Here is a 14,397-nt window from a genome sequence, read left to right on the forward strand (position 1 = left end):
GTTTTGCTGTCTTTACAATATTTTACCTTTTCTTCTGCTTACTTTGTATTTAATTGGCTCTTCTTTTTAAGTTTCAAAAGGTGGAAATTACATATAGCTCTTCTTCTTTTCTAAAATATGCAATCAATGTTTAAGTGTTTTGAACTTTCTAACACTACAAGATGCTCCAGGCTACTTGTATTTATTACCTGCCCAAGCCTAGGACTCTTCATTTATTCACTGAATCCTAACTGATTTTGTTGGAGGATGTTATTAGAATATAAAATCTGGGCACCAAGGTTCTTCTCTCTTGACTCTAAGCCTTGTCAGCTCATAAAGTAATATATTGTATGCTAACTCTCATATGTACACATGTCTATAAATATGTCTATGCATGTGCTTTTTCACTGCTGTGACCAAAAGACCTGACAAGGACAATTAGAGGAGGAAAAATTTATTTGGGGCTCACAGGGTGAGAGGTCTTAATTCGTATACTGATGACTCCATTCCCAGAGGCCTGAGGGGAGGCAGAATATCATGGTGGAAGAGTGTGCCAACAGGAAGCAAAAGGAGAGAGTTCTGCTCATGAACAAAATATAAACCCCCAAAGGCATGTCCCCATCAACACACTTCCTCCAGTCACACCCTACTTGTTCACAGTCACCACTCAGTTTATCCCTCAGTGGATTAATGCACTGATTAGGTTAAGGGTTTCATAACCCAGTCATTCCAACTCTAAACTTTCTTGCATTGTCTCATACGTGAACTTTTGGGGACACCTCATATCTAAACCATAACAGTCTCTATGTCTTTATATTTAATTAAACATGAACACCTACTCTTCTCCAGCACCACATGATCTATCTACTCCACAGGAATTTACTTATTCCCCTAAACTAATACTCTCCAGCAATTTGGCTCCATTTATTTGATCATTCAGTCCAAAAATGCATGCATAGTGGCTTCCGAATTGGTAACACATACCTCCATGGGAAACAACCTTAGCCAACTAAATTAACTTATTTCCTAAGTTACCTGGATCAGTTCGTATTTCCCTCACTCCTTTCAGGAAGGTCATTTCATATATTTCTAATAGAGTTATATTGCTTTGTCCTCATAGCTCTTGGGATCACCAAACCATTATTTTTTTTCATTTATATTCATTTAGGCATATTCCTTGTGGTATAAAATTCTGTAGTATTTCAAAAGAAGAATCATGTGTCTTTGATTACAGTATCATACAAAATCTCACTGCCTCAGAGAAATCCTATTTCACTCATTTAAACATTCTCTCACCCAAAACTCTAATAATCACTGATATCTTTACTATCTCTATATTTCCTACAGTGTCAATTAAATGGAATCACAGTTTTTGCTTTTTCCAACTTCTTTTTGGCTCATCGATATGCCCATTAGATTTGTAACACATATCTCATAGTTATTTAATTTCTCTAAGATGAAAAAATGTTGAGCTATTTAAGGTGTTTCTTGGATATTATATAGCTTCTTTAAAGAAAAATCTACTGAAATAATTTATTAATTTTGATTAGGATATTCACTTTTTTGTTTTAAGAGTTATAAGAAATTTTATATATTCTGGGCAATAAATTCTTTTCCTGTGTAGTTTCCAAATATGTAATCCCATTTTTTGAGTTATCTTTTCACTTTTGATGGAATATTATGTTTAATTCATATTAAGTTTGAAATATCTATTTTTATTCTGTCATTTGTGCCTTTAGTTTCACATTATAGAAACCATTTTTTCAACTAAGTCTATAAAGATTGATTCATATGTTCTTTTCCACAGGTTTTCCAATTTTAGCTCTTACCTTTGGATAAATGATTTGTTTTCAGTCTTCTATGTATGCAGTGTGGAAGAGGAGTCCAATTTATATGTGAAATCCACTTGTTCTAACATTTTTCAAAAATATTTTCTTTATTGAATATTTTGGACAAAATGTAAAATCAGTTGACTGTATATATAAAAATTAACTTTTGGACACTGAAGGCTGTTCCACTAATCTAGATGTCTTTTACAGGTACCATGATGTTTATATTGATATTACTTTGCAGTAAGTATGAGTTGAGTATTTCAACTTTGTTTTTATATTTTAAGATTGTTTGGGCTATACTGTATTTCTTTCATTTCCACATGAATTTTAGAATCACCTTGTTCATTACTACAAAAGAATACAGATGGGATTTTACTAGGGATTGCACTGAATTTCTAAAATCCTTTCAAATATATTGGCTTATTTAACCATATTAAGTCTTCTGATCAATGAACCTGGGACATTTTTTAATTTATTTACGTCTTGTTTATTACCTTTTTAAAGCTTTTAGTGTACATATCTTACACTTATCTTGTTAAATGTATTCCTATTTTTTATTTTGATGCTATTTTATTTATGTCTACTTTTATTTATTATTTTGACACAGATTCTTGATATGTTGCTCAGAATGGTTTCACATTTGTGTGTTCAAGTGATCTTCCTTCTTCACCCTCCCAATTAGCTGGGAACACAAGTGTGCTACCTGATATTATTTTAAATTTTTTGAGTTTCATTTTTGATTGTTAAATAATTTTGTGTAGAAAAAAATTATAGAGATTGTATGTATTTCAATTGTGCAGAATTCATTTTTAGTTCCAATCATGTTTTGTAGATTCCTCAGGATTTTTCTATCTACAAGATTATGTATGTCTTTTGGCTTGCTTTCCATATGGAAAAGTTGAATAAGAAATATAAGATGCCTTGTGGTTACTTTTCCTCTGTAGTATCCCTGATGACTTCTTCCAAGACAAGATTGAGTGGCAGTAGCCACAATGGATATCTTTGTCTGTCTAATTTCTCATCTTGGGGAAAGTACTGAAGTTTTCAAGACAAACTTATGATGTTATGTGAGTGTTTTGAATGCCCTTTTTGGATTCAGAAAGTTTTTTTCTGTGCCAAATTTGTTGAATTTTTTTAATAAAAAATGAGGGTTGGGTTTATCAAATATTTTCTCTGCATCTTTTGAGAAAAATCATGCAATTTTGCCCTTTATTCTATTAAATAGTATGTTACATCAATCATTTTTGTATGTTAAGCCAAACCTGCATACTTGAATCACTTTCCCTTTGTCATACTATATACTAATTTTTTATATTTTGCTGGGTTTGGGTTATTAATATTTCCTTGAATATTTTTGCCTGTATATTAAAAAGTCATATTGGTGCATATTTTTCTTTTATAAAATTTTTCATTGGTTCATCATTAACAGTGGGATTTTCTGTTACATGTTTGCATGTGCAAACAATAACAATATATTCCTGCCAATTTTGTTCCCCAGTACCACCTCTTTCCCTCTTCTTCTCCCTCCCCTTGTCTCTTCCTCTACTTTACTGGTCTCTCTTCTATTTTTGGGATATCCCTACCCCTCCAACACCACTATTTTCTTTTTCTCTCTCTCTCTAGTTCCACATGTGAGAGAAAATATAGAACCTTGACTTTCTTACTTTGGCTTATTTTGGTTAACATAACACCCTCAAGTTCCATCCATTTTCCAGCAAATGACATTTAAAGAAAACTTCATACTGATTTCCATAGTGGTTGTACTAATTTTCAATCCCACCAACAATGCAAAGTCTTTCTTTTCCCCTTAGTTTCTCTAGCATTTATTTTCTTTCTTTCTTTCTTTCTTTCTTTCTTTCTTTCTTTCTTTCTTTCTTTCTTTCTTTCTTTCTTTCTATTATTGATACCTGGTATTCCAACTAGAGTGAGATGAAACCTCAGTATAATTTTGATTTGCATTTCCCTGATTGCTAACAATGTTGAACATTTTTTTCACATATTTGTTAGCCATTTTTATTTCTTCTGTAGAGAAGGTTTGTCTAATTCATCTGCCCATTTATTGATTGGATTATTTAGATATTTGGTGGTAAGTCTTTTGCATACTTTATATATTCTCGACATTAATGCTTTGTCATAAGATTAGATAATAATTATTTTTCACCCATTTCATAGGTTTTCTCTTCATGCTTTTAGTTGTTTCTTTTGCTGTGCAGAGCTTTTTAATTTGATGCCATCTCATGTCATTAAATTAATATTTCCAGAGCCTTAGGAATCCTATTGAGGAAGCCATTGCCTGGATCTCTATGTTGAAGTGTTGATCCTACACATTTTTTTTCTAGTAGTTACAAAGTTTCTAATCTAATGCCTCCGTCTTTGTTGATCTGTAATTTTATTTTCTCATAATATCTTTTTATGACTTGGGTATCAGAAATAAACTGGCCTCAGAATGAGTTATCCTCCTTTTTGGGGAGGTTCTTTTACCCAAAAACATTTGTAAATTAATGGTATTATTATTTAAAATTTTTAATCATTTTCTAGTGAAATCATCTTTTTTTAAAAAAGAGAAACTGAGAGAATTTTTTTTAATATTTATTTTTTTTAGTTCTCGGCGGACACAACATCTTTCTTGGTATGTGGTGCTGAGGATCGAACCCAGGCCGCACGCATGCCAGGCGAGCGCACTACTGCTTGAGCCACATCCCCAGCCCTGAAATCATCTTGACTTGGGCACAGAACTGAATCCTAATGACAACCACATCATCTTGGAAGGGGATTTTTTCCCAGCAGAGCCTTCAATTCAGACCTCAGCCTTGGCCATGTTCTACATCTGCGTTCCAGACTAGAGAAATTGTGAGTAATCTATGTGAAGGTTTGAACCGATAAGCTATGTGACAATTTGTTAGGCAATAACAAATAATTAATACACCTGACAGTAAATCTAATATGGGATTCTGATTCGGATCCTCAAATAGAAAAAAGAAATAGCATTAGTGAAAAACTGTTAAAATGAGAAGAAATTTCTTAGTTCAGTTTAAGAGTTTTGTACCACTGTCATTTCAGTTTTTATTAATATACTGTGGTTATATAAGGTGTACAGATTATAGGAAGCTGAATGTACATGAAACTATATCACCTTGAAACTATAAATCTGAAATTATCTCAAAATAATATTGTTTTATAAGGTATTAATTTGATGCAACCCCATTCCCAAACACAGACACACCCACACCCCCACACACAAATCCTTATGCCTCAGGACCTGAATGTTCACATAGAGAGAGAATATCAGAGTAGCTTCCGTGATTATTAAACACAGGTGCACCTGCTTCATGTAAATACCCTCAAAACTGCAGGAACCCTCCTGCTCTTTCTTTTCTCCCATCATATATCCCATTAATAGTCAAATTTTGTGTGTCAGAGACCAGTTCTTCAAAGAAAACTCCCTTTGCCTCACATCTCTCAAAGCATTGTTTTCAGACATTGTCTGAAAGAGATCTGAAGGATCCCTCTAAAGCATTTTGAGGAAATATGATTTGGGGAAGCCATGTGTTTTAGTCAGTTTTCCATTACTTCAATAAAATACCCGAGATTATCAACTTTTAAAGAGAAAAAGGTTATTTTGGCTTACATTTTTGGAGGTTTCAATTTGTAATAGTTTCACCTCACTGCTTTTGGGCCTGTGGTGTGGCAGCACATCAGGACAGGAGCATGTGGTGGAGCAAAGCTCTTCTCCTCATAGCCACAACATGAAAATAAAAAAGAGGAAGAAACTGGAACCCTAGAATCCCCTGCAAGGGTACACCTTCAGTAAACAAAACCTCCCACTAGGCCTCACCTTTTAAAGTTTCTACTTACCACCTGGGCTAAGGATAAAGTCCTTGTTACGGTTTAGATATGCGGTATCCCCAAAAAGCTCATGTGTGAGACAATGCAAGATAGACAATGCAAGAGGTGAAAAGATTGGATTTTAAGAACCTTAACCTAATCAGTGCATTAATCTGTTGATTAATTTGGTGGTAACTGTAGGCAAGTAGGGTGTGACTGAAGTAGGAGGGTTATTGGGGGCATAACTTTTGTTTGTTGGGCAGAGCTCTCATTCTGATTCTTAGTGGCCTTGTCCTGGGTCACTTTCCTTCACCACATTCTCCTACCATGGTGTTCTACCTCACCTCAGGCCTTGAGTAATGGAGCCTGTTGTTTATGGACTGAGATCTCTGACACCATGAGCCCCCAAATAAGCTTTTCCTTCTCTAATTGTTCCTGGCAGGTCTTTTGGTCACAGAAGCTAAAAAGCTGACTAAAACTAAAACGTTTTAGCTGAGATGGGAAGTGTCCCCCAAAACCTCATATGTGAGACAATACAAGAGGGTTTAGAGGTGAAATGATTGGGTTATGATATCTTTAAACTTACCCCGTGCACTGATTCACAGATAGGAATTAACTGGATTAATCAATTGATAGTGTGGCAACTGTAGGCCAGTGGGGTGTGACTGGTAGAGATGGGTGGTTGGATGCATGACTTTGGAGTTTATACTTTGTCTCTGTTGAGTGGAGCTCTCTTTCTCTCTACTACCTGATACCATGTTCCAAGCTGCTTTCCTCCACCACAGTCTTCCACCATGATATCTTGCTGCACTTTGGGCCCTGAGAAATGGAGACAGCCATCTATGGATTGAGACCTCTGAAATCAGGAGCCCCCAAATAAACTTTTCCTCTTCTAATTCTTCAGATCAGATCTTTTGGTGATAGCAGTAAAAAAAAACTGCTTAAAATAGCCCTTAACACATAGAACACATAGGTCTTTGGGAGATAAAATTAAGATCCAAAGTATAGCACCTTGGTTGAGAACTGTCAGTGATAGTAACCATAAATAATCTTTTTTTTTCATTTAGCAGAGTATTTCCTTAACACAGGGCTTCCTTCTTTAAGTTTTTGAAAGACTACTAACTGTACCTTTAATTATTTGAAAAATCCCTCCAATAATTTTTGTTCTGTAGACTCCATCAAGAATTCTTTTTGGGACCATGTAGTTATGTTATCATTCACATTCTGGAATTATGTTACCCATTGCCACACCTAAACACCATTGCAAAAGTATTGTCCTGGTGGTAGACTACATTCAATAAACCAAAAATGTTATCATGGTGGTTTAGTCTAATCCTTAGTTATGGACATAACTGACCATTTAGATAAAAGATTTTTGTCCAGTAAAGGCAGTCAGTTTTTTGGAATGTTTTGTACACAGGTGAAGAAATCTCAGTTCAAAGCAAAAAAAAAAAAAAACTTTAAAGGATGGAACATATCTTCAGCCCCCACTCAGTGATCTAAGAAATGGATACAACATAAATGATGACTGCACATGTGCTGAATAAACAAAGACTCCACAGCAGGGAAGTCTGCCCACTGGCTCCACATACTCAAACCAGCGGGACTATACCCTGCACATCATGGATATCCATAGTTAGCATTCTTTATTTTATATTCTGTAATATTGGGGCATATTCTCCATTCTTCAGCATAACTTCATTGCAAAAATCAGCTTCTGTTCATGGAGATCTGGAGTGAGCGACACAGCTGACCTAGACCACATTTCTCACATTTGAGATCAGGATAGCAGATATGTATGTACTTTTATTTTGGACATTTGTAATTTAAGAAACATTCTCAACCCTCTAAGCTCACACTTTACTCTTTGAGAAGGGACATACATACTCAAAATCCACATGAACCCACAGAATTTTATTCTGTGTATTTCATCTTAACTGGAGTTCCTATAATAGATATTGGCTTGTCAATCCTCTCTACTTCTTAATTTCAATGTTTACATTATAATCTATAATGATGTATGCTGTGATTTAATGTTTTTCCAGGCACTGCCCCCACCTTTTATAAAGGCCACATATAGATCCAGACAAATAATGACCCATCTCAAAGTGACAAATTGAGGTCAATGAGCTGAGTGCTCAGAGTTAAGAGAGTACAGGTGATAAACACAAAACAATACTAACATGATGTCACAGGCACAAAAGATATAATAAGGAGCATCAAGTCTCCAAACACTACTTTCTGATAGCATGGAAGGTGTCATTTTCAACAGCCTACTATATTAGCAGACTTCACAGAGGCTGATCTGGCCACCAGAAAGGTGCCATTGCAAACATCCCAAAGTCAGATCACATCATGAGTCAAGAAACCAATACCCTATCTCCATACTCATTCAAATAGATGAGGATATCCAATAAATTCATGGGTCATGTATTTGAGATCAGACATGTTCTTAACTTTATTCAGCCTTCCTGATACTGGATTAATAGATGCACATTTCGGTCAAAATCTTAAATCATAAATTGAATTTCTTCTCATTCAAAATGCTCATTAATGAACATACAAAAGTCCATCTAATTTATAAGTGCCCACCAGATATGGTGGCACACACCTGTAATCCAATCGACTTGGGAGGCTAAGGCAGGAGAATTGCAAGTTGAAGGACAGCTTCAGAAACTTAGAGAGGCCAGCCTCAGCAATTTAGCAGGATCCTACCTCAAAATAAAAAAATAAAAAGTTCTGGTGATACAGCTCAATGGCTAAGCACTCCTGGTTTTAATTCCCAGTACCCAAAACAAAACAAAACACAAAACCAATTTATAAGTGTCCAAAGTCCACAGTAGCAAGTGGGCATAACAACACATTTTATGAAACCATAAACATCCAATTCTGCATTGGCTGATCATTAAGTGATCAGCCAATGCAGAAGTGGATGTATTATATAGGAGCAACATCCATTTGACTGGAAAGATGAATGGGGAAGAAAAAAAAATTAGATGCTTAAATTTGGAATGCAGCTTCAAGAGTAGAGCAGAAATTCTCATTATAATTTTTTTCTAAGTGTTTAGAAAGCCTGCATTCTGGTGCACACTTTGAAAGAGCACTTTACCATTTCTGCCTTATTTCTCAATGGAGTTTTAAACCATAGCTTATAAAATTATTTCTCCTTGTATTATTTATTTGTAATTGGTCTTGGGATTTGTCTTTGAATAAACTCAAGCTATTTTTAAGGTATAATTTTAAATATATATTTTTTAGGTTTTTTGTTTGTTTGTTTGTTTGTTTGTTTTAGTGGACACTATATGTGCCATATCTATATGTGCCTTTCATGAGATACTTCTTTATTCTGGTGGCTAGCTTCATGCCTTCAACATATGATCAGTAAGAAATTGTTCCTCTTGCAGGAAACTAGTTCATACTGGAAAACTCCCTTGTGACTCTTATTTGACTTGTATCTGTTCATTTATTCAAACCAACATATCCACTCTCTAACAGAACATAGTGACAGGTGTGTTCAGGGATATTGTCAAGTGAGACACAGAAGGCAATTCAATAAAACACATGATATAACAGCAGCATTGTATCACTTAGAGGTCCCAGAGAGAAGAGTGCAGTATACCCTACAGGTCCAAAGGCATAGAGAAAAGTAGCTGGTGCAGGGGGATGGGGAGGGAGGAGGGATATCTGAGAACCAAAGCCTTATTGGGGTTCAGGGTACTACCCAACAGGCTTCCTTTGGGGAATTCTAATTTCTACAAGTAATAAGGCTTCCAGCAGTTCACACTGTGACTGCAGTAACTGCCTGTATCTGTACAGTTTACAGGAGAAGGGTGGGTCAGTGGGGCAAATCAAGTGCTTTCTCTAACTGTCCTAGAGGGATTTTGTCACTAGGGAGTGGTTGTATAAGGTAGATATCTGAATAGACCAAAATGAGGAACTGGGAGAAGGCAGAGAACTGGAAATTGTATCACAGTTGACTATGCCTTGCTTCTGGTATAAGTAAGTTACACCAATATTCAAATAGACAGGAACACAACATATAATTATGGGAGTTCACTATAGCATATAAATAGTAATTACAATATTCCACAAATTGCTCTAATAGCTAGGTATAGAATAAGTGGAGTTGGTCAGCTTATATAATACAATATTTAAACAGATTTCCTTAATAATAGACCAAAAACACAGCAGATGAGCCACCGTGATTTTATTTGTGAAATGGGGCAGTCACATAGAAAAATAGACTATTCCATTAATAATAATTTGATAGTCTTATATAAATCTTTAAAACAGAAACGCATCTTAAAATTGATAGTGTAAAAACACTATTGACCATATGTACACACATAAAGTTGGTCTAAAAACTATCTATTGATACCTAATAATGGTACACTGACATCAACACTAGAAGAGAGGCTGTTAGTGGCTTGGAAAGATGATCTCATGAGGAACAGTGTGGGACTTTCGTAAGAAATGCTATTCTACCAGATACTCATGTTAGCACAGAGGATGATGATGGGGAGAAATCTTGTATAATATTTGATGAAAATGGTTCAAGAGAGTTTTCTCTGAATGGAAGAAAGTTTAGAATACTTTTTATTTTTTTTTCATTTTAAATTTATTTTATTTTTTTTAATTTTTTTTATTGGTTGTTCACAACATTACAAAGTTCTTGACATATCATATTTCATACATTAGATTGAAGTGGGTTATGAACTCCCAATTTTTACCCCAAATGCAGATTGCAGAATCACATCGGTTACACATCCACATTTTTACATAATGCCCTATTAGTAACTGTTGTATTCTGCTACCTTTCCTATTCCCTACTATCCCCCCTCCTCTCCCCTCCCATCTTCTCTCTCTACCCCATCTACTGTAATTCATTTCTCTCCTTGTTTATTTTCCCATTCCCCTCACAACCTCTTATATGTAATTTTGTATAGCAATGAGGGTCTCCCTTCATTTCCATGCAATTTCCCTTCTCTCCCTTTCCCTCCTATCTCATGTCTCTGTTTAAAGTTAATCTTTTTTTTTCCTGCTCTTCCTCCCTACTCTGTTCATAGTTGCTCTCATTATATCAAAGAAGACATTTGGTATTTGTTTTTTAGGGATTGGCTAGCTTCACTAAGCATAATCTGCTCTAGTGCCATCCATTTCCCTGCAAATTCCATGATTTTGTCATTTTTTAGTGCTGCATAATATTCCATAGTGTATAAATGCCACATTTTTTTTATCCATTCATCTATTGAAGGGCATCTGGGTTTAGAATACTTTTTAAAATGTACTTTGCTGCATGTGCTCTCTTGTCCATCAAGGAGGTCCACAGAACACTGCATGTGCTCTCTTGTCCATCAAGGAGGTCCACAGAACAGGGTAGAGGAGAGTGTGGTTTGGGAATCCCTAATCAAGACCTCCTGAGACCAAGCAGGAAGCAGGTCTGATTTTATTGCATAGTTACCATGTATATATACTTGGGCAGTAGCTAGGCAGATTGTAGGCAGCCACCAATACAATTTCTTGCTAAATCTCCTTGCAGCGACCAATCAAGGAGTAAGCTGTGGAGCAAGCTCCGGGACTCCAACACATGGCCTCATGCCAAGGGCTGTGCTTATGGGGTAAGCAGTTTGTGCTCACACGCCTAGCATGAGGGGAGTGGCCTGCCACTCAGGTACCCTTAACATATGCCATGTATGCAGCAGTCCACGCACTTGTCCCCACACTTTGTTTCTACTTTCCTTCTCTGTTTCTTTATTGGTTCTTTGTAGTTATACATGTCATTCCATTCTATTTTAATATAATTATACAAGCATGGAATATATTTTGTTCTAATTAGGACCTCTTTTTTGTGGACATACACTATGGTGAGATTCACTATGGTGTATTTATATATGTACATGGGAAAGCTATGTCAGATTCATTCCACTGTCTTCTCATGCATTGATATGAGACAACTTTTCATATATGTTGAAATATTTTTTCATTAATAACTAGCTAAAAGTCTAAGTGATAGAAAATATTTGTGCCGTAGTTTGTCAGTAGTATTGCTTCATTGTTATGTAAAATAAAGAAGCATCCTACAATCCATGTGAATGATACATTAAAACAGCAGTTAGTGATTATTACTAACTAGTAATAGTCTACAAGCTAACATGTTTCAGTGCTTTATTCAGTTTTCACATCTCAAGAGGCAGATACTATTCCTGCTCCTTTGATCTGGGTCTGAATTTGACCTCAAGCTGTGCAAAAAAGGAATAGGATGATTTTAAACCTGACTCATCTGTCTCCAGATCCTTTTCTCATGTCAGCTGTGTTATACTATCTTATTCTTATTTGGCACCTACTTTCCAGATCAACTTTAAGACATCTTAGTATATCCCATAGTCATAAAGTTATATTCACAAGATAAGTTTTAATATTGTATTATTTTATCTTTTCCTTTAGTTTATTTCTCTCTTACTTACATCACAAATTTTCCCTTAATCACAATGTTATTCTATAATAAAGAAAGAGTAAAACAACGCATGATTTGCATCTATACCAGTATTCTGAGCTGTACCTTGAGTGAAGAGAAGGGCTTAGAACTTTTGAATATCACTATTGGCACTTTCCTAATGTTCTTGTTTATCTTAGGCAACATAATTTCTCCTTTTTTCTTTTTTTTCAGTAATTTTGTTGATGCCTCACCTACTCTTTTTTCTTCCCTTATTTATTTTTTGGAGTCTTAGAAACATTAATAGTGCCCAGACGAAAACTAGAAGGTCAGGAGCCTGTACAGAAACCTTCATGCTCTCCAGCTCAAGTCCAGAGAATCCAGTGGGTCCTCTCCAGACCATGCCCACAAAGACAGCTGAGCTAAGTGTTTCTGTGGGGTCTGCATAGGCAAGTGCAGCTGTCCCTACACTCTCTCTGGGATTAAATATGGAATTCAGATTATTTGTAAAAAGAATGGCATTTAAAAAATTATTCTGCTTGCTGAACAACAGCACATTACTGCTTCAGGCCTTGCCTTGTCATGTTCATCTTTGTTTTGTATGCTGACAGCATGTGTTTACACTTGCACATATATTTTCATGTTTGGTCACATAAATATTGTCTACAACCAAATTTTGCATTTTTGTGTTGCAAGTTATTGCTTTTATTTGTGTTTAAAAATGCATTTTTCCAACATTTTTATTTATTTATTTATTTATTTTTATTTCTTTAAACTATTTTCATCTTTTCAAATTTCTGTCATTGCTTAATTAAATTGGAATATCAGTTTACTTGGAGAGATAGATGTTATACATTATCTATTTTAGTTGTTATGAAACTTCTTCTAAATATCTTTGGTTGAAAATGAGAAGGATGATGATTTTTTAATATTTATTTTTTTAAATTTTTGCTTAGGTGGACACAATATCTTTATTTTGTTTTTATGTGATGCTGAGAATTGAACCCAGTGCCTCATGCATGCTAGGCAGGGGTGCTACCACTTGAGCCACATCCCCAGCCCGGGACGATGATTTTTTTTTAAGAAAAACAAGGAAAATGTGTTCAGGGTCTCATGCATAAGAATATCTGTAGATGGTTTCATTATGCAGCTAGATATTTTTAAATTATGAAATATTTATAAGAACAGTATTAATGTGGACATAACACTGAGACTCCCTGAATACAGAGGCATACCACTTAGTTACTGTACATATACACTTCATCATATTTTTTGCTTTTCTCCTTAGGCAAGAACTATAAGCTTTGGCTAGAGTCCTGGATTGCCACCTTCTCATTTTTTGTAAGTATTCATGACATTTTCTTTTACAGATGTCCCATAGTATAGGTATATATTATTTTCTTACTCTTTGATGAGTGAATATTAAAATTGTTTGTAGTGGTATAAAAATGCCACTCAGAAATGTGTATATATGTCTCCAGGAAGCACATATTTTTGCTCTCTTGTGTTTTCAATAGGGACTTGAACACTTTTATTTTCTTTATTAACTTGTGAATTATTTCAAAAAAGTTTATCTTCTTGTGTCTCTTTAGATGACACTTTGCATTGACTTTATCAATAACTGATTTACATTTCTATTAGTTAGTTGATAAGTTCATGTACATTGTTTTAGGCTGAACCTTTGACACTCTTCTCACAGTCTGTACGTGAATAGATGCTATGTGTTCTGGTTTGTGAAGATGGTATTCCTCAACACAGGCTGAACATGGATTTCCTCACCTGAAACAACCCAAGAAGCAAAAGCAAGAAGAGGATAGAGACAATTCATGGATCCAGTAAGCAGATGAGTACTTGCTTAGAGCCTGCTATGTGAACATAGTAGTGCAACCTTGCCAGTGTTAAGATGAGCACTCTCTAGTGAAAGAGGATTCCTACAGGTACATCTTTGAGATTCAAAAACATTCAAGTGCTATGAAATTAATCTAAATAATTTAGATCTGTCTAAACTCCTCTTGACGGGGTAGTATTTGTTAAAAATTTATGTGATGTAGGCAGTAACCAGAGTATTGATACTTTGTGGATGCCAAGTCAAATAAAGAGCATCTTTAAATTTTTGGAAGTTAATGTTACCATCAGGGATTCTGGGTTTCTCTTAAGGAAAGGTTTAATTTGGCATGTTGTAAATATTTTTCTTTCTTAAAACATGCATTTGGTGCTTTATTTTTTTTGTTTTGTTTTGTTTTGATGTGGTACCAGCTATTGAGGTACCTAAGACCCCTAAGCTCTGCTTTCTTCATATTCTACAAATCTTGACCAGATACATTTTTG

General features: G+C 35.2%; 1 long non-coding RNA gene across 1 annotated transcript in view; it reads left to right on the top strand.

The window, feature by feature from the left end:
• Positions 1-2,016: 2,016 nt before the first annotated feature.
• The window catches only part of LOC120886751 (uncharacterized), a 94,384-nt gene continuing 82,003 nt past the window's right edge, over positions 2,017-14,397 (top strand). Inside the window, exons 1-5 of the long non-coding RNA XR_013438618.1 lie at positions 2,017-2,051; positions 4,414-4,661; positions 11,176-11,254; positions 13,358-13,410; positions 13,769-13,904. This is a non-coding gene — a long non-coding RNA (uncharacterized LOC120886751). The remainder of the gene's footprint in view (positions 2,052-4,413; positions 4,662-11,175; positions 11,255-13,357; positions 13,411-13,768; positions 13,905-14,397) is intronic.

Source organism: Ictidomys tridecemlineatus, chromosome 5 (genome assembly GCF_052094955.1).
Source record: "Ictidomys tridecemlineatus isolate mIctTri1 chromosome 5, mIctTri1.hap1, whole genome shotgun sequence".
Lineage (NCBI taxonomy): Eukaryota > Metazoa > Chordata > Mammalia > Rodentia > Sciuridae > Ictidomys > Ictidomys tridecemlineatus.